This window comes from Mercenaria mercenaria, chromosome 8 (genome assembly GCF_021730395.1).
Source record: "Mercenaria mercenaria strain notata chromosome 8, MADL_Memer_1, whole genome shotgun sequence".
Lineage (NCBI taxonomy): Eukaryota > Metazoa > Mollusca > Bivalvia > Venerida > Veneridae > Mercenaria > Mercenaria mercenaria.
The window spans coordinates 17,323,295-17,349,166 of record NC_069368.1 but is presented as its reverse complement, the minus strand read 5'-3'; the positions used below and the strand labels follow the sequence as shown (position 1 = coordinate 17,349,166).

Here is a 25,872-nt window from a genome sequence, read left to right as displayed (position 1 = left end):
ACCTCGAAATCAGACTGATGTATCTGTTGCCGTTTCAGATAGGCTTATGTGTATCAGGATTGAAAACAGCTCAAGTTTTATTGTTTTGGTAGACTTTTTCTGTTTTTAATTAAATAAGCGATAAACCTGTTTTACATGAACTTGAAACTTGTCAAAGTAATCAAAATTATAAAATGATATCTTTTTGCGAACAGTAATATATTAAGTGTAATTTTGGAAATAGCTTGCGTTATTGTAAGAACATGTTGCAGCAATATTATGTAAAGTGTGTGTTCTATGAGAAAGCTGAAAGAAGTGTTTCACTGTTTTCTGTTATTACTCTTTCAGATCGGAAAAGACAGAGGCCTCCGTGACTACGAATCACTGAATTGTATCAGTAGTGATGTGAAGCCTGGTCAGTTTTGGATGTACACTTACCATATATGAATAGGCTAACAAGCTAGTTCGTGAAAGGCTCGAGGATGAAATAATATTTGAAGGTGCGCATTAGGTTTCCCAATCATTTGCATTGAACTGTTGCTTAATGCTTAAAGACCTAAAGTATATGTCGTCGTGACTTTAAACTCAGCAAAAAATGCAGCACTTTTTAACTCACAGTGCACTTAGAAATAGTAAGTAACTATTATTTGCACTAGATATGACCAGGCAATGAGTCACCGAAATTCCCATGTTGAAAGAGAACAAAAAGTATGCATCTGTAATTCTTATTCGTGTTATCATCATGCAGGAAATATATTTTAATGCGTCTTGGTTAAAACCTGCGGACTCAATCCCTTCAGTTTTCGTTTCTTATCTTGATTTATACGGAAGCTTAGAAGGGCCTTCAGTTGTGAGAAAATGTTTTCACAAGTACAGAAAACTAAGACGAGATGCCTAAAACTTTATGGTTTTCTCGCATTAAAATGCTCGCACTGTAGTATATTTTTCCATCAACACGATTTAAATTTAGTTGCAAAGAAAAAATCTTTTGTCATTTCGTATATTTTTATATCGACAATTAGCTCTGAATAAACATGTTGGAATAATTTTTATGAGATGGCTAGATATGTTTTGGTGATGACGTCTTAAATATTTCACGATGCCGAAATAAAACTTTTTGCATTTCGCGTATTTTTGTCGACATTATTTTTGGAAGTGGCATCTCAAATACTTCTTTGAAAGTAACTGCGAAGACGTTATACGGTTACATGACCACGTGCATAAGACTGTTTTCTCAGAATGTATGTTTTAGCTGCCTCTGAACAAAGTGTACCTCATCAATTAGTTTCAGAGAATAGATAAGGTTCTTACAATCATCCATTTGTCTGCATCTACGCCGGCTTCCTTATTTGTATAAGTTTTATCTATCTTACTCGATCCGGCCCTTCCGCAAACACACCTTGGTTAAAGTTTTAATGTACTTTCTTTTTTATCTCTGTAATTACTTGATGGAATACTTCAACCATAAAATAGTTATTTCTCATCATCACCCACATCATATGGCACAAAGGTCATATCTCTCGCACCAATAGTTCATGAATTACCCCCATTTTTACTCAGAATTTCAGTTTAAAGTTTTTTGTGCACTTTCTATCTAAATTATAATAAAAACGATCTGATTCAAACTTAAAACAATTGTTCCACATCATCACCCATTTCATACTCACCCACATCATATGACACAAGGTCAATAACTCTGGCACAAATTGTTCGTGAAACATGCCCGCTTTTTACTAAGGATTTTAGGTTGATTTTGATGCATTTCCATCGTATCTTTGTTATTATAGAAAGAGTTTGATTAAAAACACTAACAACAATTGTTCCACATCATTATCCACATCATTTAACACAACGGCCATAACACTTACGCCAATGATTTATGAATGATTTACCTTTATACTTAAAATTTCAGGTTTGATGCACTGTCATTCTATCTCTGTTAGTACCAAACGTATTTGATTCAAACTTAAAATAGTTGATTCACATCATCACCAACATCATATGACATAAGGGCCATAACCATTACATCAATATTTCATACATTATGCCCCCTTTTTGTTTAGAACTTTAGTTTAATTTTAAAGCTTTTTCATCGTAACTCTTTTGTCACTAAATGGATTTGATTCAAACTTAAAATGGTTGTTCCACATCATCACCTACATCATATGTCATAAGGTCAATAGCATTTACACCGGTATATTATGAGTTATGCCCCCTTTTTACTTAGAATTTCAGGTTAAAGTTGTGATGCACTTTTGCTCTATCTCAGTGATTCAAACTTAAAGTAGTTATTCCACATTATTAGTCACATGATATGAAACATGGGGCATTACTCTTGCAGAAATATTCCAAGAATTATGTCCCTTTTATACTTATCTAATGTTTTGATACTCTATCTCTATATCTATTATTACTAAATACATTTGACACAAGCTTAAGCTTCATCCTGATTAGAGTCATTAAACACTCCAGTGACAGCTCCAGCTTCCTCAAATGTGCTCCAAGTCACTATCCAGCATCGAAATTAGCAAGAGCTCTGTCTCCTGTGACGGCTCTTGTTTTATAATATGTTAATTATAATAATCAGGTCAAAGATTTTTCAGGATTGGTTTAATGAAAATCGAGAATTCGGGCTTTACAGTGTTTCCATGCTTCCGATTTTTGACTGAATCCTTTGCCTATAATTTAGTAACAGTGACCTTGACCCAAGGTACCAAATTCCACTCAAATATACGTTGCTCTTTTTTTAAGGCAACACAGCTAGCAGATTTGGTCTGCTTATCTAATTTTTGTGAGAAAATAAGTTTTCTATATTTAGTAACGGTGACATTGTCATTGACCCCAGTGATCAGAACGCGTACCTCAGTCAAGAAAGTTTGATATGTACAAAACTTGGTTCCAACATCCCATTTGCAAAGAAATGTCATATATAGTAAACATTATACAAGTTCTATGGGCACTTTTCTGGTGCAGTGCCGCATTTACCAGTGGCAGTCAAAATTATTACCACGTTTTATTGAAATACCCCTTACAATGTCTTAGATATGGTTCCAGGTGGATAGAAAGACAATAAAACTCTACATAGGTAATACATGTATATAAGTACAAGGGGCATTAACTCGTTTCATTTGACTGAAACTTGCATGATCGCATTTCCTTACCTCAGTTTACATTGCTACCAAGTTTCATAAAAATAGTCTTAACCATATTTTAGGTATGGCTTTGGACGGACGGAAATTGGAATAAAAACACTAAGTTTGTACTATATATAGATGTATTAAGGGCGATAAACATTGTCTTTCACAGACACTCTGACTGAAACTTGCAAGGTGGCATTTCCTTCTAGCAATTAACATTTCTACCATATTTTATTTTAAATACTCCAAACAGTGACATGTCTCTGATAAGACTCCAACCGGACTGAAACACGGACGACGGACGGACGGACAACGCAGTTTATCCATACCCCTGTGGGAAGGATAAAAAGCAAATGTAACGTTAAGGTATAGAGACACTCAATATGGAACGTGTGACTTATTTTGAAAGATGAATTGGAAACCATGTCGATAAGAAATGTACGAAATGTTAAAAGTGTTTTTCATTGCAATAAGCTGAAGTCGAGATGTTAGAAATAAATTACTTCAATGCGAGTATTTTTGGCGAGAAAGGCAAATATCTTATCAATATCGCGCAAAGATTTTTCCGCGATGTAATTAAGTACAACTTCTCGACAATAATAATACGAAAAATAAAATCTTTCTGTCTTTGTACGAAGATTCAAATCAAGTTGTTTGAAAAGTTCGAACCAATGCGGAAATTTCAACGCGAAAAAACCTTAAAGTTTTAGGGATCTCGCCTTAATTTTCGGCACTTGTGAAAACATTTTCTCACAACTGAAGGTCCTTCTAAGCTTCCGTAGATTTACTCTTGTCGCGTAATAAGCCTTAAAAGCTGAAACGACGAATAACGTCACGTATAGAATTGAAAGAAAACAAAATGAAATAGCCGATTTCTTGACTGATTAACACAAAAGTAGTTAATCGTACATTATTTTACTATTATTTGTTTTATATGAACAGTTTAGCTGGATGTCGGTCGAATAACAGCACTAAAAGTTAAAAAAATTAGTAAGAATTTGGAGAAATCTGTGATTTTCCCGGCAATGTCTTATTTACAAGATGTGTATCTCATTTTGCCTCGTTTTCCAGGCTTTACTTTTTTCAAGATTCTTAGACAAAATCGGGCGTAGAATTCGACAAAGGCGATCTGGAACGAAAACACTATGTGAAAAATGTTCGCGGGCTATGTGATTTTGACCTGTTCCCTGTCCATTTCGTTAAGGAACTCCTTTAAAAGATTTTAATTCTTAGCTTGTGATCATTTTTGCTTCTTGTTACTTTCAATCAATTCAATAAAATATATATTAATTGTTTCCGGTAAAATCAAATACCTAACGTATTCCGATACATAATTTATAGAATGGCGGTATTTAAAAGAAAAACAACACATAATACAATGATTTTAGGACAAGATCCACAGGATCAGAAACAACGTTTTGGGATCAATGAACTTCTGTTGGAATGATTCAAAATGCTAAGATACTTCTATCTGTATTAAATATGTTCCTTTTTCTTCTAGTTTTCGTGAGTTGACTTAAACGTCTATATTGAAATAGAATTTAGATAAACTTAACACCCTAATATCAAAGGCAATATACTTCGTTGATATTCAATAAGCCTGTGACAGTATTTTTTAAGTGAGCCAGTGGGACCAATACACTACGTTTATAAAGGTCAATCACATAGGATATCTCCTGTTCACATTCATAAATTTCAGTGATGTAATCAACATGCCGAGTTCACTGGCCTCATGGATATCAGTATTGAGCACAGTTCAGGTTTAATTGTTATTATGGACTAAATTTAGTTTAACGAACCATAAAACCTATTTAACATGGAATTCTTTCTTTTTGTTTTAACAATCCATTTAGAGCACAGTCTTGTTCCATGGTATGTCTGCATGTTGTCCAACATACACAACAGCCAGTTATAGAATATAAAATAGTTCTTATATAAACATACAAACCTTTTAAACAGTCATATATTATCAAATGATTTTTTTGATAAAACAGCTTCAAAAATTTATTTTCTTTAAATTATTCGTACCGGTTAGTATACGGCTGTTTGGCATGCTAGATTTTCAAATCATATTGTTTCTTAATTTAATCTTTATTTCATTAAATATGAATGCCGCGTTTTCGATACTCACAACAGATTCTAATTTCAAATAATTCATACATGCGCGCGAAGCTATACTTTATTTGAAACTGCATTTAACTACATTTGGAACTACATGAATATTAATGTAGAAATAGAAATCTCGAACAGTGGAACATTATAGCAATTTTCGTTATAAGAAAAAACAAGCGTGTTAAACACTTTATAGAAATGAAAATTATACATTTGAGCCGTGCCATGAGAAAATCAACATAGTGGGTTTGCGACCAGCATGGATCCAGACCAGCCTGCGCATCCGCGCAGTCTGGTCAGGACCCATGCTGTTCGCTAATGGTTTCTCTAATTGCAGTAGGCTTTAAAAGCGAACAGCATGGATCCTGACCAGACTGCGCGGATGCGCAGGCTGGTCTGGATCCATGCTGGTCGCACACCCACTATGTTGGTTTTCTCATGGCACGGCTCATTTATTGTTTCAAGCTCGTCTAGTCGATAATGCAAGCTGTTACATTTAAGTATTTACTTACGCTTATCAAAGATATATTGGTTCATGTTTATTGTAGAAGTCGCAAAATCGCACTGACTGCCTCAATTTTAACGGAATTATCCTATCCAAACGTCAATTTTCTGCAACTACTGCACTACTTTAAACATTATGTCGGAAACAGTTTCTTGGTACAAGGTTGTTGAAATACTAAGTTTAAGAAAGACATTTTCTCTTTTAAATTAATAGTTTGTAGATGTAAATGTCCCTGAGGAAATCAAACAGTACAGAAATGCGGCTGTGTTCTATAAACAGACTATAACATGAAAATACGTCTGCACGCGTTAGGAAAATTAGTTTGCTTAATTTAATAAGTATTTTGCATCTTTGACTGCACCGCGCCACACATTTATCAGACGAAATTACATCCCCCAGCAAAGATTACTTATGAGTATTCTATTTCCACACGAACAATTTGGTGGCGAAATAACTTTACAATCTAGAATGACGACATGTTAGCTATTACTGCGGACTTACATGGTTTTACGTGAAGACTTATTGAAGACAATACAGTGAAACATACATCCATCAGACTGGTCTGCAGATAAGTCTCAAATTGTTTGAATTTACTGAGTATAGGCACTTGTTATTACCACTCAAGAATTTTGCAACAGATCAATTTGCTGTTCAATTCGTCCTGCCGACTTAAAAGTGCAAACAACAACTGAAACAAAACCTTGATAACAATCAAATAACACCTTAACAAAGTAACGGCGATTATTGTTTTGGGAAATTTACCTCGAGAAAATTTGTTTCCCGTAAATTGGCATATTATCTAAAATGACGCGGAAACGCTTTTCGCGGAGAATTTTGATTGGTTAAACCGTGTCACGAGGTCTTTCCGCTAAACACCGCTGACTGTCTAAACTTTTGAAACCTATAGTCTGAACAAACTAAACTGTGAAATTGCGAGACTATAATCCAGGAAACTGATAAGCGAGTGTTGAATACAAACTCAGCCCGTATACTATATTCAGCAATGACGCCATTCACGCGCCTAAAGTAACTTTAGGCACAGTGTTTGAAAACAGCTAGAGTTCAAAAACATGGATGTCGATGATTTTGTACAAGAATATTAGCTCTCTTCAAAAGATGTTTGTACTTGGTTCAACATGTCATCGGGTTCATAAACTAATTAAACCGCACAAATTTTTCTTGAGCTTGACGGAAATTCAACACCGAAACTCAAGTTGTTCAGCATTTTGTCAGCAAGAGATGATGGCTTTAATATATGCGTCAGGCGCTATTATTAAAAGGTTGGGTTCAGAAAGCACAAAATTGGCATTATCCATTATTTTCTCTCAAATTGTTTTTAAAATGAAACAAAATTCTTGTGCGGCATATGATGAGAAATGTACGTTGACATTTACAAGTTTCCAATTATAATAGAACCCAAAATATAAAATTGTGCTCTAAACTTTAATCCATTTGTGATTAAACGCTTTATTATACTATGCTTGTGTATGAGCCGTTTACATCAAATGTACATTCTAATATGCTTTTCTCTGTTAAAACACTCTTACGCTAGAAACACGTCACGTTACCGTGCGGTGACGTCAGTGTTTTTGTTGCGACTAAGAAGAGCGCTACTATATTCTATCTACTGTTTTAGATTAAGGGCATATTAGAATCGAAATAATTTATTGCAAAACCGTGATTTAACACTCGGGCGGTAACACGTCGTACAAATAATTTCACTCGGGCTGCGCCCTCGAGAAATTATCACGCCCGACGTATAACTGCCCATCGTGCATAAATAGTGTTAAAACACTCTTTTGTTATGAATTATTTCTTAAATATTTACATTGTGTAAACTAGTAATTTATTTTATGCACTTCAGTGAAATACTGAAATTTATCAGTCAAATAAATTGATATTTAAACGGTGAAAATATCATTTTTATTTATTTTTTATTTTTCACTGATATGCGAAAGAATATACATGCATAAATAATAGAAAAGTCCTTGCAAAATATACGTTAGTAAAGATACAGATGTATAGAAATAATAAAGGATGGAGAATATATACATTCATCATAATAAAATGTCAAATAAAATCAGGAAACGTAATAGAACTATCTATTTACATTTTTTTCTACAAAGATATCCTGACATCACGACATTTTGACGTCATGATGCGATACACGTTACGTTGTGCGGATAAACTAGATATAGATCCTAATTTGGTTAAAACCATTAACAATGCATAAATAGAAAATATGTTTATTTCACTTGTGAACACTTTAACTTAGATTTACACTCGCGCCTGCGTCATTTGTGAAAATATTGTATTATAGTGTTCACTCGGTGAAATATATTTTGATCTTTCACTAAAACAAACAAATATCCTCTATATATTTCTACTGAAAATAAATAAAGGATTTCTAAGAAGAAATCTGATATTTCGATATGGCACAAAGCGAAGTTTTATTATTATGAATATTTTATTCAAACCTTAAGGTAGTTCTGCACGTTTGGATCGAACATTTTTCTACAATGTAGAATTTGATTAAACTCTGATTTTTCAAAACTTCAGAATATACCTAGTAAATTCAGCAAATAAAAAGGATAGGGTCGTGTGCTTGATTTTATACTAGACTGATTTGAAAAATTTGGACCTCACGCCATTTTTCATAATGGGAGTCTATGGGAAAATCGCAACTTTCATAACATTTTCGCGAATAGAAAATTTTCCACATTGTAGATTTTAATAAAACTTCTCACAGACGTAAATAAATATATGGCCTATAATATAGTGAAATAAAATGTATAGGTCCGTGTGCTTATTTCTGAGGTATTTTGCCATGATTAAAGTGAACCGCCTATTTCAAGCTAATTTTACGACATTATTTTGAATTATTTAACTTGTCAGATGTTTTAATATCATATTTTAACTTTAGAAAGATAGTTACTGTTACAATTTAATAAATTTATTCAAAGGTTGCCATTAATTCATAAACTGATTTTCATTTCCGTACGCCGAATCCAGGCTTTATTCTACGTTTTCCGGATAAATGACGTTATGCCATAACTTCCGGTTTATCAAACGTGCAGAACTACCTTAAAGGGGGATTTTAAAATCAATTTAATATAAATTTCCTGTAGCCGTTACTAGTAAAATATCAAGATTTTCAAGAAGAAAGTTTTGTTACATTTAATGAATGTTAGCAAAAAGTCCATTCTCTGAAAACTCCATTGACAGAAATTAATGCCTATAGCTTTTATAATATTCTGAAACGCCTTTATCATGCAAAACTAAAAAATGCATGCAGAACTGCCAGATTAAGACAAATGTTTAATTCTAATATCACTTTTATAATATTCTGAAACGCTTTTATAATGCAAAACTAAAAAAAAGCACGCAGAAATGCCAGTTTAAGACAAATGTTTAATTTTAATATCACTTCGTTTCACTCTAATTTGAGGAAATAAATGCCTATTTCCATCTGAGTTCTATAGAAGACACGCTTTTAATTTTGAGGTAATAAGCCTAAGTCGTTTTCCTCATTACTGACCTTATACATGACATAAAATTCACTTTAAAATTAAATGTGAGAATGTATAGATACGATATAGGTGCATCAAAATTTTTATTTTTATTTAATCATTCACACACATGCAGTTGACAGAATGTCAATGGTCTTGCATTTGGAAACGTGTCGATATTAACTCATTATCACGGAGAATAATGATTGACTTTTAAAGATATCATATGGTCATTTTTCACTAAAATATTTAATTTTTAGAACTTTACTTCAAATGTATAAAACCCTCATCAAATACAATTTATAACTTTACTAGTCTAAGATATAATTATGAATCAAGTTTGCATATAGAGTTTCAGTCATAACTAAATGGCATGCACTAACAGTTGTTAAAAAATAACCAGTCGTTTTAGTGGTAGTACACGTTTATACTGTGTTTATCTATATATATTATAGTGTATACTATTTAAAACTAATACTTAGTACTGTTAATACATATAAACATATTAATTTTATGTTAACATCAACTATATGAAGTAATCGTTCATTTTTCAAAATAAGAAATTTGGATATAATGTACCTTTATTCAAAACGAAGGTAGACAACTAGATTCTTAGGAGAGAAAACAAAATATTAAAGTTTTTACTACTTATTTATTCCGTAAATCTAATCTCAGCATTCTGCCCGGGGAAAGGATTATTTCCTTATTTGAAGTTCCCATGACACAGTCGTGGAATGTGCTTGTATTAGTTCTTGCGTTTTCAAAGACGAGATTGTGTAGACTAATAAATAGTTAATTTGATTTAACTTGCATAATTGGAAAACACATGCTCACCACTGTACTGATCGGCTTTAGATTGTACCATTTGTGTGTAGGAAATAAAACAGGAAAAAGCAGTATCAATTTATTTTACAAAATGTGTGGCAATCTATTAATAGTTTTTATTCTCTGCAACCGTTGGGGTTTCATTTTAAATACAATATATGCACAAAATGAACCAAGCCATGTAACTGCATACACAATTGTGCGTATAAAGTCTTTTAAATAAAATATTAAAACAGCTGTATGTTTACGTTGGTTATAAACACTCAGCAAGGAATGATACAAGAGGCCCATATTGGCCTAACTTGAACACCTATGGTAAATATTCTTTAGGCAGTTAACTAAAAGTTATTCAAAAGTTTTCTTTTTCCTACGACTGCGTAGCCATTAAAACAAACTTGAGAGTTTAGTTATGATCTGTCAAATAGTTAATTTAAAGTTTGTTCTACTTTTAGCTACGCTGACCCATAAAAGGCGCAAAGCGGAACCGTTTAAACAAAACTGAGAGAGGTATATGCCAAGGGTACTACATGCCTATTAAGTGATCCATCAAGGCGTTCATGAAAGTAACTTGTTTAAATTTTTGTTTTCTACTTTCGAGCTCTGATGCTCCTTACTAGGAACCAGATGGAACCATGTGAACTTAAGATATACTTACAGAGAGTATAAAGGCAGCTAGGCGAAAATCCATCAGGAGATTCATGAAAAGATATTCAATGTTACGGAACGGTCATTGGAAAATCACCAGTGATCATTTTAACAACAATAACATTTATTTGCATGAATTATGACATTGTTTAATGATTAGAAAATACATAGAGCTATGGAACCACTTTGTCTATTGGCCAGGGATCAGATAGGGATTGCAATATCTTACAGAATTCCATTTGTAAATTTTCACCCTATCCAACGCCTGTGGTTGCATGTTCCGTTGAACTCTAGGCGCCATGCTTAGTGAAACAGAAAAAGGTTGGAAGTTCACAAGCCGCTCAACACGACAAAAATGAAAATGAATCAGATATATTATCAAGCTAAGTTCCATTCCATGAGTTTGCGATAATACGCTGATATTATGATTCTACGCTGATATAACATGATAGCAGCAATGGGTGACTTATTGAGATACACTGTATACAGATAGTGCTCCCTAGGTTGCTTGTAAACGAAAACTTTAAACAACACTGAAATACTACATTTTCGTAAATCTATAGAACAGTAATAAAGCAATCAAGTCACCGTAGCTTTCTGTAGAAAAAAATTCTATTATATAAATGTAGTTTGTGTTTAACATCCTTGGGAGAGATAGAGACCATGGAAGAAAGAAAGACAGAAAGAGAATATTTTTCTTAGATAATGAACGATCGATGAAACCTTGACTTTTGTCACAATAATCTAGAAACAGCTGTGATATATACCGTGGCCTTTGGCACACAGCGTCTGAAAACTTACCATGTAATTTTCCCCGAGTATGTCAAACATTATATCACTGAAATGACATAGATGTCGGTCGTTAGGAAAGTGGGTTACACATAAAGTGCGAACATACTGTATCTCTGACTGAACCGTACCCGTACGTAGTAACGTGTGTTCAAACGTGTTAATTCTATTTCAACACAATGCAGCGAATACATGATAATTAAAGGTGATACAATTAAAAAAAATACGTTTATCAGTTATTTGATGGCATATTTTATTCGAGATATTGTCAAGCATGGCATCACAAAACTAGAAACGTTTAAAGCGACTAAAATCCGCTTAAGCCGTTGCTAGGGATCATGAGATGTGTTGCACATTTCATTACCTCTCATGAACAGACTCAGTCAAATCGAGTCCGCTGTTGTTCTGCTTGGTTGCGTTCTATGCTTCCAAAGGTTCTAAAATTTACCGATTTTATTGTATTGGTAATTGCATAATAAACAGGTTTAATTCTACGGCTCGTGCAGTGGACCTACTAGATAGCACTTATCACCCTACTGATTGCATCAAATTTATTCAGGTACACTATTTCCATTAGACAGAAACAACGATACTGAAAGGCAACACAAAATAGAAAACGTATTCCTTAGATATTAAGAAAGCAATTTGGTTCTGTTTAATAACGGGTCATTTTATTTTGGCTTTCATTTGGCTAATATCATCCCTTTGTACCTATATATATTTAAGTCTAAAAGGTAATATCATGCTTGACAGTTTTTATCTTAAATTATATAAACTGAGGAAAGGAAATAAACATTCAAATATGGCATTTTAGACAGACATGGTTTTCCGATTGCCTTTGAAAAGTCTTCTGCCATTTTATACAGATACTGTCGTCTGCTCATAGTGTATTTACTAAATTGATATCATAAATCAAACGCTCACATTTGTTTACCGGACATGCGGATGTCTTGGTTTCTGAAAACAATTACTTAAAAAGTTAATATTTGTTTGTACACTTCATCCTGAGATTAATTTCATATGAATGAAACTTAAAATGGTAAGAATGGTAATTATTATGCATACATATACTTCATCATTATTCATGAGTAACAAAGCTGCTGTGATTGGCTGGAGCATATGGCATGATATACGGAAATTCTTCCTTAACCCGTCATTTGCCAAGCACCAACCGTACCATTCTTTTTCAATATACCCGTATAAGCGCATCTAATGATCATCAGCTTTTTAGACGTCAATTAACCATTATTGTGATTCAAATCAAAAGACAAGAAATCACGTAATGCATAAATTTCATTCTAAAAACTATTGTTTATTCATTAATACCCTTTGAGAAGTCTGTCCAAAGAAGAAGACATTATTATCAATCTCAGATTATAAGTGTGTTACTAAAATATCTGAAATGGACAGTCAGGATATTTTGACATAATACAAGAAATATCAGATCAGAGTAATGACGTCATGATTTTTGTTAACCCGCCTCGGTTTCAAGTCAGTTACATTATCTCCCCTATATACAACAAACTAGTGTGATAAAGCGCCCATTTTGATGTTCAAATATAAATTGAGTTTCGAATACACCAGTCATGACAAAGTCCATGTCATATATTAAAATAGTTAACGGATGATTTATGTTTAATGAAGTACTACTTTAACAGTTTGAAAATGTTTTACTTATAATCAAATATTTAATTCATAAGATTTCAAAGTTTGTAGGTTGTGTGTATGGATCAACCGCAGATACCATTTTCAAAGTCGTTCAGAATATCTAGACTTGCGGGGTGAAAGTTTAAAGACTGTAAAGTGTTGTTAAATGTTGATCCCTTTGCTGCAAATTGAATTGAACGCTCTGCAAAGTCTCACAAGAGAATGTTTCAAACATTGTAATTCCATGTTCGTAGGGCAAATTGTTCGAACACTTTTTGTTTTAAGCTAATAACAGCCATCAAGTTAAGTAATTACAGTTTTGTTGAAAAACAGAAATTTTGTTCGAAATATTTATTCAATTTAGAGAGTTTATAACATCATAATGTACTTTAATACTTTTCCTATTTATTTCTCGTTTCAACGGTGGTGCACGAGCATTATATAATTTTCTCGTATCTAACGATTTACTTGACAGAGCTGTGAACTGTGGAATGGAATGTGTTTACCAGGGAAGTAGCTGCCGATTAACCCTTAGCCTGCTGCAGGCGAATTTAACAGCCTTTGCAAACAGCTTGGAACCAGATCAGACGCCGATTAAATCGGCGTCTGATCAGGTTCCAAGCTGTTTGCTACTCTGACAATATTTCTTCAAATTTTGGAGCAAATTGAATGAACTTTACAATTTTAGCAGACGACATTTCCAGCAGACGACAATTTATCTAGCATGCTAAAGGTTAATTGATATTTGATGTCCGTTCAAACACGAGATTTAACTTGCGTAATAGGAAATGGCATGCAAACGTATCAACCGATCCGCTTTATATTTAAATTTACTCTTGAAATTAAATAATGACTCTAGGAATTTGCTGAGAAAAAATACAGCTGCACCGATTAAATGTTTCACCCCGGACACAAAAGATCCTTCTTTATTATGTAGCTACAACTCTATTAAGGTAGTTCTGCACGTTAGGATCGAATTTTTTTCTACAATGTAGAATTTGATTAAACTCTGATTTTTCAAAACTTCGGAATATACTAAGAAAGTTGAGCAAATAAAAAAGATAGGGTCGTGTGCTTGATTTTTTGCTAGACTGATATGAAAAATTTCGACCCCACGCAAGTTTTCATAATGGGAGTCTATGGGAAAAACGCAATTTTCAAAACATTTTCGCGAATAGAAATATTTCTACAATGTAGATTTTAATGAAACTTCTCACAGTCATTAAATATATGGCATATCATATGGTGAAATAAAATGTATAGGTCCGTGTGCTTATTTTTGAGATATTTGGCTACGATTAAAGTGAACCGCCTATTTCAAGCTAATTTTAAGACATTATTTTGCATTATTTAACGTGTAATATGTTTTAATATCATATTTTAACTTTAGAAAGAAAGTAACAGTGCCATTTAAATACATTTATTCACAGGTTGCCCTTAATTCATAAACTGATTTTCGTTTCCGTACGCCGAATCCAGTCATTATTCTACGTTTTCCGGATAAGTGACGTTACGTCATCACTTCCGGTTTTTCAAACGTGCAGAACTACCTTAACGACAATATGACTTTTACTCAAATACAACATGGGTGATACAGAAAAATGCCTAAATATAATACAATCGATCAGGTACAAGGTTATTAATAAATATTTTGAAATAATGAAAGCAGTTTTTATATCTTATTGTAATTAAAAGGATAATAAAGACTGCTAGGAAGAAGATCTGAACAAGAAGAAACAAATGTTATCTTTATTGATGTGTAAGTATGGGGGCGTGGTGGAGGAAACGTTTGTGAATAGATGAACATTGAAAATATAGTCTGATTGAGAGAGTAATGCAAAATATAGTTTTCTATTATATACCCACAAATTTCTGTCTCAAATATAGCATGTAATTAACTGACGAATACAAAACCCTGAATTTAACTCCCTTCGGATACGGCGAAAATGACGTAATGATGGCTCATTGACGTTCCATAACTCAAACAGTTCACAGTTAATATTTCTGACTTACACATTTTCGGAAACTGCATTGAAAAGGCCATAATCATAATTTTGTGTCCCTGTTTATTGAACCAAACTTTCTTAATTATATAAGGTCGTATCTGTTACTTACGACCCGTGTTTCGGTCAGTTTTAGGAGTAAGGTCGTATCATTTTGCATATTGTGTGATTTGGGATACAACAATAATATAGTAAATAGGTCGAAAGAAGCAGATACGCCGTTTCACTACCGACGTTTGCAAAAAGGCGTATGCGCAATTTCTGAAATAACATCAGCTCGATAAATATATGACAGTCATTACTGTCAGTATCTAAAAGCTTCGCTATCGGGTTGCAAAATTAATAAAACAGTGTTGGTTATAGAAATTAAATATACAGTTTTCTCTTCAATTTTTCTCGAAAGTGTTGTTTTTTTTTCAATTGCCACCTTTTATTTCTGGGACGGCGATATGAATATGATAAAAGAGTCATTAAAACAGTACCTTGATGAGCAATAATGCATTCGGCTCCTGTGGATTTTGCCAGGCCGGATCGAGACGAATACAATTTGCAATCAAGGTACTGTAATGAGAACCCTGTTATAAAATGCCCCTTATTTGGCCTGTGTATTTGCCCGTAAGATTGCCTAAATTGGTCTATTAAAATCGGTTTATCCCGCTTATGAATATTTATTGTAGCAAAATTGTTTCGATTTATCCAGAACAGAATTTAATATCCTCTTTACTTCATTTATCCACGCATATTCATTAACACTTAAATAGCTGTACATATTGAAAATTAAAAATTCGACCAAAAAGAGATAAAACGCGTTTTAATGGTAATAGAGATTGCCATAAATCGAATATATTTTTGCTAAAGGTAAAGGTCTTGTTTATCATAGTGTTACCCCTATTGAAAGGGCAAGCCAATTTGGCTTATGAGACACCTTTATCGTGCGTACCAATTACCTCCTAACCCCTACCACTATGCCAGGCGCCAGGCGGATAGAAGTTGGTAACCATTCATTTAACTAGCTCGCGGCTCAAGAACCGGCCTTTTCGGAACGAGTCCCATGACAAACATCCCCCGGACAAACGCTCCCCATGGGGCTCGAACCTTCGACCTCCCGATCCCGAGGCGGACGCCTTAACCACTGGTTAGATTTTATAACTATCGTTGACATGATCATTTATTTCAATGGTTTCACAGGCTCGCATCACTGTCCGATGAAACATTCTGATCAAACAGTTTGCTGGAATATCTGCGTTGTTTGACACTACATGAACAGAAGGTACCAGGCTTTGAATGTGCATGCGTCTTGAAAGGATAGACCCATTGCTCGAAAAGGTGACACTTAAGTTATGATACTTTTAAATAATTCAACGCTTTTTCCTCTGTTATTGAAATTCTAGCTCCGAAAGTATTTTGTCCTGTTTGAATTTACATGAAGACTCCAAATCGTTACATTAGTCATTAAAAATATTTAAACAATTCTGAAAATCGTCCGAAAAGAGTCAGGTACAAGACTGGTATCATCTTCTTGTTGTTGTTAATGAAAACGAAACGGTAACTACAAAACGAAGTGGAAAAACCAGATTTGACACATGACATGAATGGCTTTCCCTATAGCATGGGGTAATTGAACATATTACACTATTATCCAAACGGCCTGTTTGTTTGTTTTGTTTTGGGTTTAACGCCGTTTTTCAACAGTATTTCAGTTATGTAACGGCGGGCAGTTAACCTAACCAGTGTTCCTGGATTCTGTACCAGTACAAACCTGTTCTCCGCAAGTAACTGCCAACTTCCCCACATGAATCAGAGGTGGAGGACTAATGATTTCAAACACAATGTCGTTTATCAAATAGTCACGGAGAACACACGCCCAGCCCGAGGATCGACCTCGCGACCCCGCGATCCGTAGACCGACGCTCTACCTACTGAGCTAAGCGGGCGGGTTTCAAACGGCCTGTAGTTTTGAACTATTATGAAATATTGTTTTAGCACAGTGTATAATTAGCACAGTGTATAATTTTAACTACTTTTTTACATTTCATATCACACCTAGAATATGCAAGTGTGCTCCTTAAGTATCCAGTACCATAAGAAAAAGTATTTGAAAACACATATACAATTTACTTCGATTGTACTTTCCAATTTAGTAAATCAAGTACAGTCTTTACATCCATTTGAATTTTTTATTCTCTACTATAATTTTACTTTAAAATTCCCTATTTGTACAAGCAACTGAGTCAATAAACCAGAACAATTAAATACAATTCTCATTACAATTTAAAACCATTTTTGTCGTTCAGTTTTTGTATTTAAAAATTATGTATTTCGTTCATTTAAAAGCAGAAGAATGTTACTGGTTTTTAGTAATTTCAACACAGATTTTTTTTATCATTGTGTATAAATGTTATTATATCTACACACCGACAATTAAGAATACTCTTTATATTACTTATAATTCGGAAACATCACCTTAATGAGTGTATAATTATAGATCTACATATACAAGAACTAAACACAAGTGTACCTACAAATCAGATGTTATTACTTAAAAAATAAATAAAATTAAAATATCACATTTATTACATAAAAAACAATTACCTTCACGGCTTTATAATCCTCATACGCTATTAAACGTAAACGAACAAAGTCATCTTTTTCTACAGATTAAAGAAATGAACAAATCGTCTTCGTGTAACTAATGACAAGCGAAACAATTTGGAAGAAAAATAATTCCCTTTACGAGTTTTCATTCACACATGCGATTCAATGTTATTTAAAAACTTCATAATTATATTTACCACAAATCAAACGGTGATTACAAAAAATGATTAAAAATCCGTCTTAATACGCTTGCAATATTCGATATAATTATGATAAAAAAAGTAATATTTTCTAACTAACATTTCATATATTCCCTTATTCTTAACTGCAAAAATTCATTTGAAAATAAATATGATAAATATCCAAAGTATCGCAAACGCACAGAAAAATAAAATACTCCAAACAATAAACTGCCTCTCCAATACAGCCCGCTATCTGAAATATGTTCCAAATAACAGTCTCGTATCTTTCCTCATTACTCCAATGTTTTGCAAATATTGATTCGTTCGCCACCAAATTACAAAGACGTGGTATACAGACGAAATGAAAATATTAAATACACTTTTTAAAAAGAGGATATGAATTATTGTGCATGCTAAGATTGCACGCTGTGATTAATTTGGAAAAAAATACACAATTTTTATTCGTTTTCTCAAGACGAGCAATCATAAAGCGGGACACCGGACTAATATTGTTGTCCATGTTGCGACTGTAATGATTATATCCTATGCAAATTGAAGCCATAGCTACGGGTAACACAGTAATTTCGAGAACATTTTAGAGAGTACAGCGCCGCACGTGATGTCAGATATTTTATTTTTATGCTTACTAGGAAACGTTATATGTTTGGTGAATGGCAGTGCTTTATTTCTAAAAGAAACTGACAAAAGCATTGCTTTGCGCGATAAACGATGTAAAAACAAAACTTTTTTAAAGCCCACAATACGAATTTGTAAATTATTATTTTGAGCAATTTCTTCAATGAACATTTCTTCAATGAACACTTACTGTTTTTATTGAAAACGGGTTCTTGTACAATATCAAGACTATAGTTAAGTTAGGCAACATATTTGCTTTTGTAGCACTGAAAACTGTACTTAGCTTTGTTATTAAAGTACATATTAATGACAATATGAAAAAATTGTAATCAACTTAAGAGCAAAAGTATGTGTGTCATCAATGCAGACTTCATTTCAAATTCATCAAGTTTAATAATTATATTTTTGATAAAATTAAGGACCACGTAGGAAACAGTATCATATCCGAAGAGAGTAACAGATGGTACTCGGTAGATCCGCAATATATATGGCGAGTCGTTTTACCATATATTTAGTGACTACCCGAAATATTTAAAATATCTCTTTAGGTTTTAAGCTAAATGGATATCTTTTAAATGCCGACAGATAGCATTATATGTTTATGTGATAGCACTAGAATTATAAGAGCTAACTGTATGAAGCCGTTTAGAACATATTTCATAGCGTATCTCTTTTTAGCTACATGTAAAGAGAGCTCTTTTTTATTGAAAGAGATAGCAGTTGAAGTTAAAAATACCAGTGTTTTTAACGTAGCTCTATAGGCATACGTGCTACACTTTATTTCAAAGATAGCTTGTGAACGCAGAGCTAGCGGAATTTTTCTAACCAGAGCACAGGAAGAAAGATAACTTTAAGAAACACAATTAACTGATCACCATACAAATTGAATTTTGAGCGAATCAGAAATGTTCAAAGTAATTAGCATCCGCGCGCGTCATGGCATAAGGAACAGTTGTTATTTTCCCAGCCTACTGAATTAAAAGAGTATCTCTGTGGCAAATGCAGCTAAAATGCAAAGCCTTTTTTGATATCTGTTTGTCGCATACTTTTATCTCTACAACAAAGAAAGATATCTCTCTGGAAAAAGAATCATCAGTCACAAAACAGGCAAAGCCTTTTAGTAATACTGCTATCTGATCTCAAACAAAAGTGATATCGCTGTAAATTAAAATTCCATCTGTAGTCGCTGAATAAATAGCATATCAGCTTACCATACTCGTATGGGTAAATGCAATTCTATGTTATAACAGTATAAAATAACATACAACTACTTGCAATCAGCTTAACATCTGCTACACTTGGCCAGTCAGTTTTGTTAATTTCTTACGTAGCTTCGATACAATGCTACAATATTTCTATTTTGCCATCAACCCTGTGAGATTCTTGGATAAGAAGGTACAGGGATAAACTATATATATAGAGTCAGTATTAGTTGCTAGATATCTAGCTTCATTTTAAATTAAGTCAGTCATTTCTTATTTAAGAAGACATTTCCTATTTAGATTAAGTCAGTCATTTGCTATTTAAGAAGACGTTTTCCTGTTTAGATTAAGTCAGTCATTTGCTATTTAAGAAGACGTTTTCCTATTTAGATTACGTCAGTTATTTTTTATTTAAGAAGATGTTTTCCTATTTAAATTCAGTCAGTCATTTGTTATTTAAGAAGATGTTTGTTTAAATTAAGAAGACGTTTTCCTATTTAAATTCAGTCAGTCAGTCATTTGTTATTTAAGAAGACGTTTTCCTATTTAAATTCAGTCAGTCATTTGTTATTTAAGAAGACATTTTCCTGTTTAGATTCAGTCAGTCATTTGTTATTTAAGCAGACGTTTTCCTCTTTAAATTCAGTCAGTCATTTGTTATTTAAGCAGACGTTTTCCTGTTTAGATTCAGTCAGTCATTTGTTATTTAAGAAGACGTTTTCCTTTTTAAATTCAGTCAGTCATTTGCTATTTAAGAAGACGTTTTCCTATTTAAATTCAGTCAGTCATTTGCTATTTAAGAAGACGTTTTCCTATTTAAATTCAGTCAGTCATTTGTTATTTAAGAAGACATTTTCCTTTTTAAATTCAGTCAGTCATTTATTATTTAAGAAGACGTCTTCCTATTTAAATTCAGTCAGTCATTTGCTATTTAAAAAGACGTTTTCCTGTTTAGATTAAGTCAGACATTTGTTAATTAAGAATACGTCTTCCTATTTAAATTCAGTCAGTCAGTCATTTGCTATTTAAGAAGACGTTTTCCTATTTAGATTTAGTCAGTCATTTGTTATTTAAGAAGACGTTTTCCTATTTAAATTCAGACAGTCATTTGTTTTTTAAGAAGACATTTGCCTTTTTAAATTCAGTCAGTCATTTGTTATTTAAGAAGACGTTTTCCTATTTAGATTCAGTCAGTCATTTGCTATTTAAGGAGACGTTTTCCTATTTAGATTCAGTCAGTCATTTGCTATTTAAGAAGACGTTTTCCTATTTAAATTCAGTCAGTCATTTGCTATTTAAGAAGACGTTTTCCTGTTTAGATTAAGTCAGTCATTTGTTAATTAAGAAGACGTTTTCCTATTTAAATTCAGTCAGTCAGTCATTTGCTATTTAAGAAGATGTTTGTTATTTAAGAAGACGTTTTCCTGTTTAGATTAAGTCAGTCATTTGCTAATTAAGAAGACGTTTTCCTATTTAAATTCAGTCAGTCATTTGCTATTTAAGAAGACGTTTTCCTTTTTAAATTCAGTCAGTCATTTGCTATTTAAGAAGACGTTTTCCTATTTAGATTTAGTCAGTCATTTGTTATTTAAGAAGACGTTTTTCTATTTAAATTCAGACAGTCATTTGTTTTTTAAGAAGACATTTGCCTTTTTAAATTCAGTCAGTCATTTGTTATTTAAGAAGACGTTTTCCTATTTAGATTCAGTCAGTCATTTGCTATTTAAGAAGACGTTTTCCTATTTAGATTCAGTCAGTCATTTGCTATTTAAGAAGACGTTTTCCTATTTAAATTCAGTCAGTCATTTGCTATTTAAGAAGACGTTTTCCTGTTTAGATTAAGTCAGTCATTTGTTAATTAAGAAGACGTTTTCCTATTTAAATTCAGTCAGTCATTTGTTAATTAAGAAGACGTTTTCCTATTTAAATTCAGTCAGTCAGTCATTTGCTATTTAAGAAGATGTTTGTTATTTAAGAAGACGTTTTCCTGTTTAGATTAAGTCAGTCATTTGCTAATTAAGAAGACGTTTTCCTATTTATATTCAGTCAGTCATTTGCTAATTAAGAAGACGTTTTCCTATTTAAATTCAGTCAGTCATTTGCTATTTAAGAAGACGTTTTCCTTTTTAAATTCAGTCAGTCATTTGCTATTTAAGAAGACGTTTTGCTGTTTAGATTAAGTCAGTTATTTGCTATTTAAGAAGACGTTTTCCTATTTAAATTCAGTCAGTCATTTGTTAATTAAGAAGACGTTTTCCTATTTAAATTCAGTCAGTCATTTGTTATTTAAGAAGACGTCTTCCTCTTTAAATTCAGTCAGTCATTTGTTATTTAAGAAGACGTTTTCCTGTTTAGATTCAGTCAGTCATTTGTTATTTAAGCAGACGTTTTCCTGTTTAGATTCAGTCAGTCATTTGTTATTTAAGCAGACGTTTTCCTGTTTAGATTAAGTCAGTCATTTGTTATTTAAGAAGAGGTTTTCCTATTTAAATTCAGTCAGTCATTTGCTATTTAAGAAAACGTTTTCCTATTTTTATGTTCAGTCAGTCATTTGCTATTTAAGGAGACGTTTTCCTATCTAAATTCAGTCAGTCATTTGCTATTTAAGAAGACGTTTTCCTTTTTAAATTCAGTCAGTCATTTGTTATTTAAGAAGACGTTTTCCTGTTTAAATTCAGTCAGTCATTTGCTATTTAAGAAGACGTTTTGCTGTTTAGATTAAGTCAGTCATTTGCTATTTAAGCAGACATTTTCCTATTTAAATTCAGTCAGTCATTTGCTATTTAAGAAGACGTTTTCCTATTTAAATTCAGTCAGTCATTTGCTATTTAAGAAGACGTTTTCCTATTTAAATTCAGTCAGTCATTTGCTATTTAAGAAGACGTTTTCCTCTTTCAATTCAGTCAGTCATTTGCTTTTTAAGAAGACGTTTTCCTCTTTCAATTCAGTCAGTCATTTGCTTTTTAAGAAGACGTCTTCCTGTTTAGATTAAGTCAATCATTTGTTGTTTAAGGAGACGTTTTCCTATTTAAATTAAGTCAGTCATTTGTTTTTAAGACGATGTTTTCCTATTTAAATTCAGTCAGTCACCTGTTATTTAAAAAGACGTTTCTGACTGGTCGAAAATTGTATTGAGTACCCAATGAGCATATCGATGCGTGAATGCGAAAGAGGTCTAAGTTCATATAAATAAAGAAGCACTAAGACTTCTTTCGCATTCACTCTCGATATGTTAAACCCAAAATAAAGTGAGTGATACCGGAATCCAGTGACCACTTATATATCTCAGTTATTAAAAAATAAAAAATCATTTAAATTATTAGTATAGCAATGATAATATATATAACCTTATCAATGCAGTTCAGTTAATAGCTTAATAATTATTTAAATACCTAAATATCCGCCATATTGTGCATGCATTCGTGTTCAATAAGAGATATATATTTGACCTTTAATGTGGCAAAGGAATATGCTTGATATACTTTCCGTTTTCGTTTGATCCTGTGCAAAAAGAATTGAGACTATGTTGATTTATGACATTATCCTGATTTCTTGTCTTTCACAATATTTGTCATAAGTATATCTTACTGAAAATCTTGGGATTATCTAAACATAAGGTAACTACTAAAGTCTGTTCCATTCCAAAGGTTTACCCCAACTTTGGTGTCACATGACAAAACTACGACACTTACCGGCAAAGTAAACATGGTTTGAAAAACTAAAAAAAAAGTCACCCTCGAGAAATTTAACGATTTTTTTCTGCTTTGCCAAATATCCAAAAAAATGACAAATTTATATTTTCAACGGCAGTCTCCCATTGTAATTTCTTGTCGCCATTGGAGTTTGCTCTCTAAATTTGGAGTATTACGGGAAAATTCACGTGAATTTTATCGGGAGCGATTCAAGACTTATTTCGTTTATCATGAATGCATGAGTGAAATGAAATGTTGTATTTAAAAAAAAAAGCTATAACAATGAACACATTAGATCTAACAAAAATGTAAATTGACTCACTTTTAACAAAGTTATATACACTCCAAAATTCTTCCAAGTCTTCAGTAGCTCTATCCAATCCTCAATGAGTAAATTGTAAACAAACAAGCTCTTTTAAACATCGGTGAAATTCAGGCATCAATCGCACCATGCCCTTGAAACGATGACTTGTTCAAAATAACATCATTTCCAAACGCATGGTTCAAAGATAACCTGTATTTTAGCATCCTTACTGAAATATTTACAGTCCGCCACATATCCAATTTCTTTCACAATGGTCAGTTTTGAACTTCAATAAACAATATTCACCGGCTGTGTATGCAAGAGAATTCTTTTTCTCCGAAAGAAACTTGTGACGTATTAGACAAATGACGTAATCTTGCTGTGGCCATATGCAGATTTATACGAGGCGCACAAGGGAAATATTACCTCTAGGTTTAAATACACAATCAGCTGATAGAAGATAGAAATCTTGACGTATCTATGTCACGCTAGAATTATACTCTAGAGTGGTGGAACCTATGCTCGCGGTATTCCTATGCTCGCGGTATCTTGATGAATACGCTCTCTGAAGAAGCACAGATCAAAATATTTTATCATGGCATATTCAACACCGACCAATGATGAAATGCCTTTACAATACACGTAGTGATAGCCGCGCGTGCGGCTTACGTGACGTATACTGCAGCCGATATATTTTCCGAAATCTGTTTCCGTCGCAAAATTCCAAGACAAATACGTCAAAATCACCTAGTCAGAGTTAGTATATTGCAAATCATGCACAACATTAAGATATGAAATATATTTTCAAGCAACTTTGATAAAAAAAATAAACTTAAATGTGTAAAATCCAAAGTTATAATGAATTTTCCCGCAACTGTCAAATTTGACACATAGCGCGAAAGTTTTGTCATGCAAAATGGCGGTATTTTACAAACACTACAAGAATTTTCTAATTTTGAAATATTTAGATATAAAAACAGAATTATTATTCTTTAAAATGAAGCTTAAAGAGTAATATTCATTTTATAAAACAAAAAAGTTTACTGCCGAAATAATGTTTACGTACGATGCAAGTATTTTCTATCGTCACGTACAATGGATGTACCTTTTTTTCAAAAATAAACCTTTTCAAGAGCAGAAATGCACTTGTTAAGGCATGGCTTTTTCTTTTACTTACAGAATGGGTAGAAAACAAAAAATACATGATCAACAAGTAATGAATAAAGCCATAGCAGAAATTGACAAAGGGAAGTCTGTCTATTCCATTTCAAAAAGTACAAAATCCCAGAAACCACTCTAAGAAATCATGCCAGAGGGAAATACCGTGGCCATAAAACATCTTTTGGACCAAAACATCTGTTGAATGCGTCAGAGGAGAAAACTCTAGTATCTTATGTTCTGTACATGGCCGATAGAGGGTTTCCTCTTACTAGAAAGGTTATCAAAAATCTTGCCAAAGAAGTAGTCCAGATATCGCAACCAGGCTATACAGGACCTTCCAAAAAATGGATGAAGTCTTTCTTAAAGAGAAATAAAAACCTTACTGTCAGGAAATCACATGCTCTTGATAAAGGCCGTGCATCAATTACACAGACGCAAATTGACCAGTACTTTCAAGTTTTGAAACAGACACTTGAGAGGCTTGACATTGCTAATAAACCGTCACATATTTACAATTGTGATGAGACTGGTTTCAGTGGCAACCTAACTTCTGATAAATCTGTTGTTGTTAAAAAGGGTGTCCGTCAAGCATTCAGAGCTCACATTAGTCTTAATGGCCACATCACTGTTAATTTTGCAATTAATGCAGCAGGGCAGACTGTACCACCATTTATCATATTTTCAAAAAAACTTGCCCAGAGATATTTTCAAAGACGGCTTGCCAGACAATTGGGAGTATGAATGCACTGAATCAGGTTTCATCAATGGCAATTTGTTCAGTAAATGGTTTAGTAATGTTTTTCTTCCAGCTTTAGGCAACAGAAGACCATGCGTTCTGATCATGGACAATCATACTTCTCATATGTCCGCATCAGTTATCAAAGATGCAATGGAAAACAGTGTTGACTTACTGTATTTTCCTTCACATTCATCACATCTTCTCCAGCCC

General features: G+C 33.1%; 1 protein-coding gene across 3 annotated transcripts in view; it reads right to left on the bottom strand.

Moving 5' to 3' along the window:
- The window catches only part of LOC123522964 (zwei Ig domain protein zig-8-like), a 181,432-nt gene that overhangs the window by 114,795 nt on the left and 40,765 nt on the right, over positions 1-25,872 (bottom strand). Inside the window, exon 1 of one of the 3 annotated variants that reach the window (XM_045300512.2) lies at positions 17,744-18,184. The exons of the other annotated variants lie outside the window; for them this stretch is intronic. The gene's annotated coding sequence lies outside the window, so the exon portion shown is untranslated. Of the gene's footprint in view, positions 1-17,743; positions 18,185-25,872 lie in introns of those variants that run through there. 3 annotated transcript variants of the gene reach the window in all.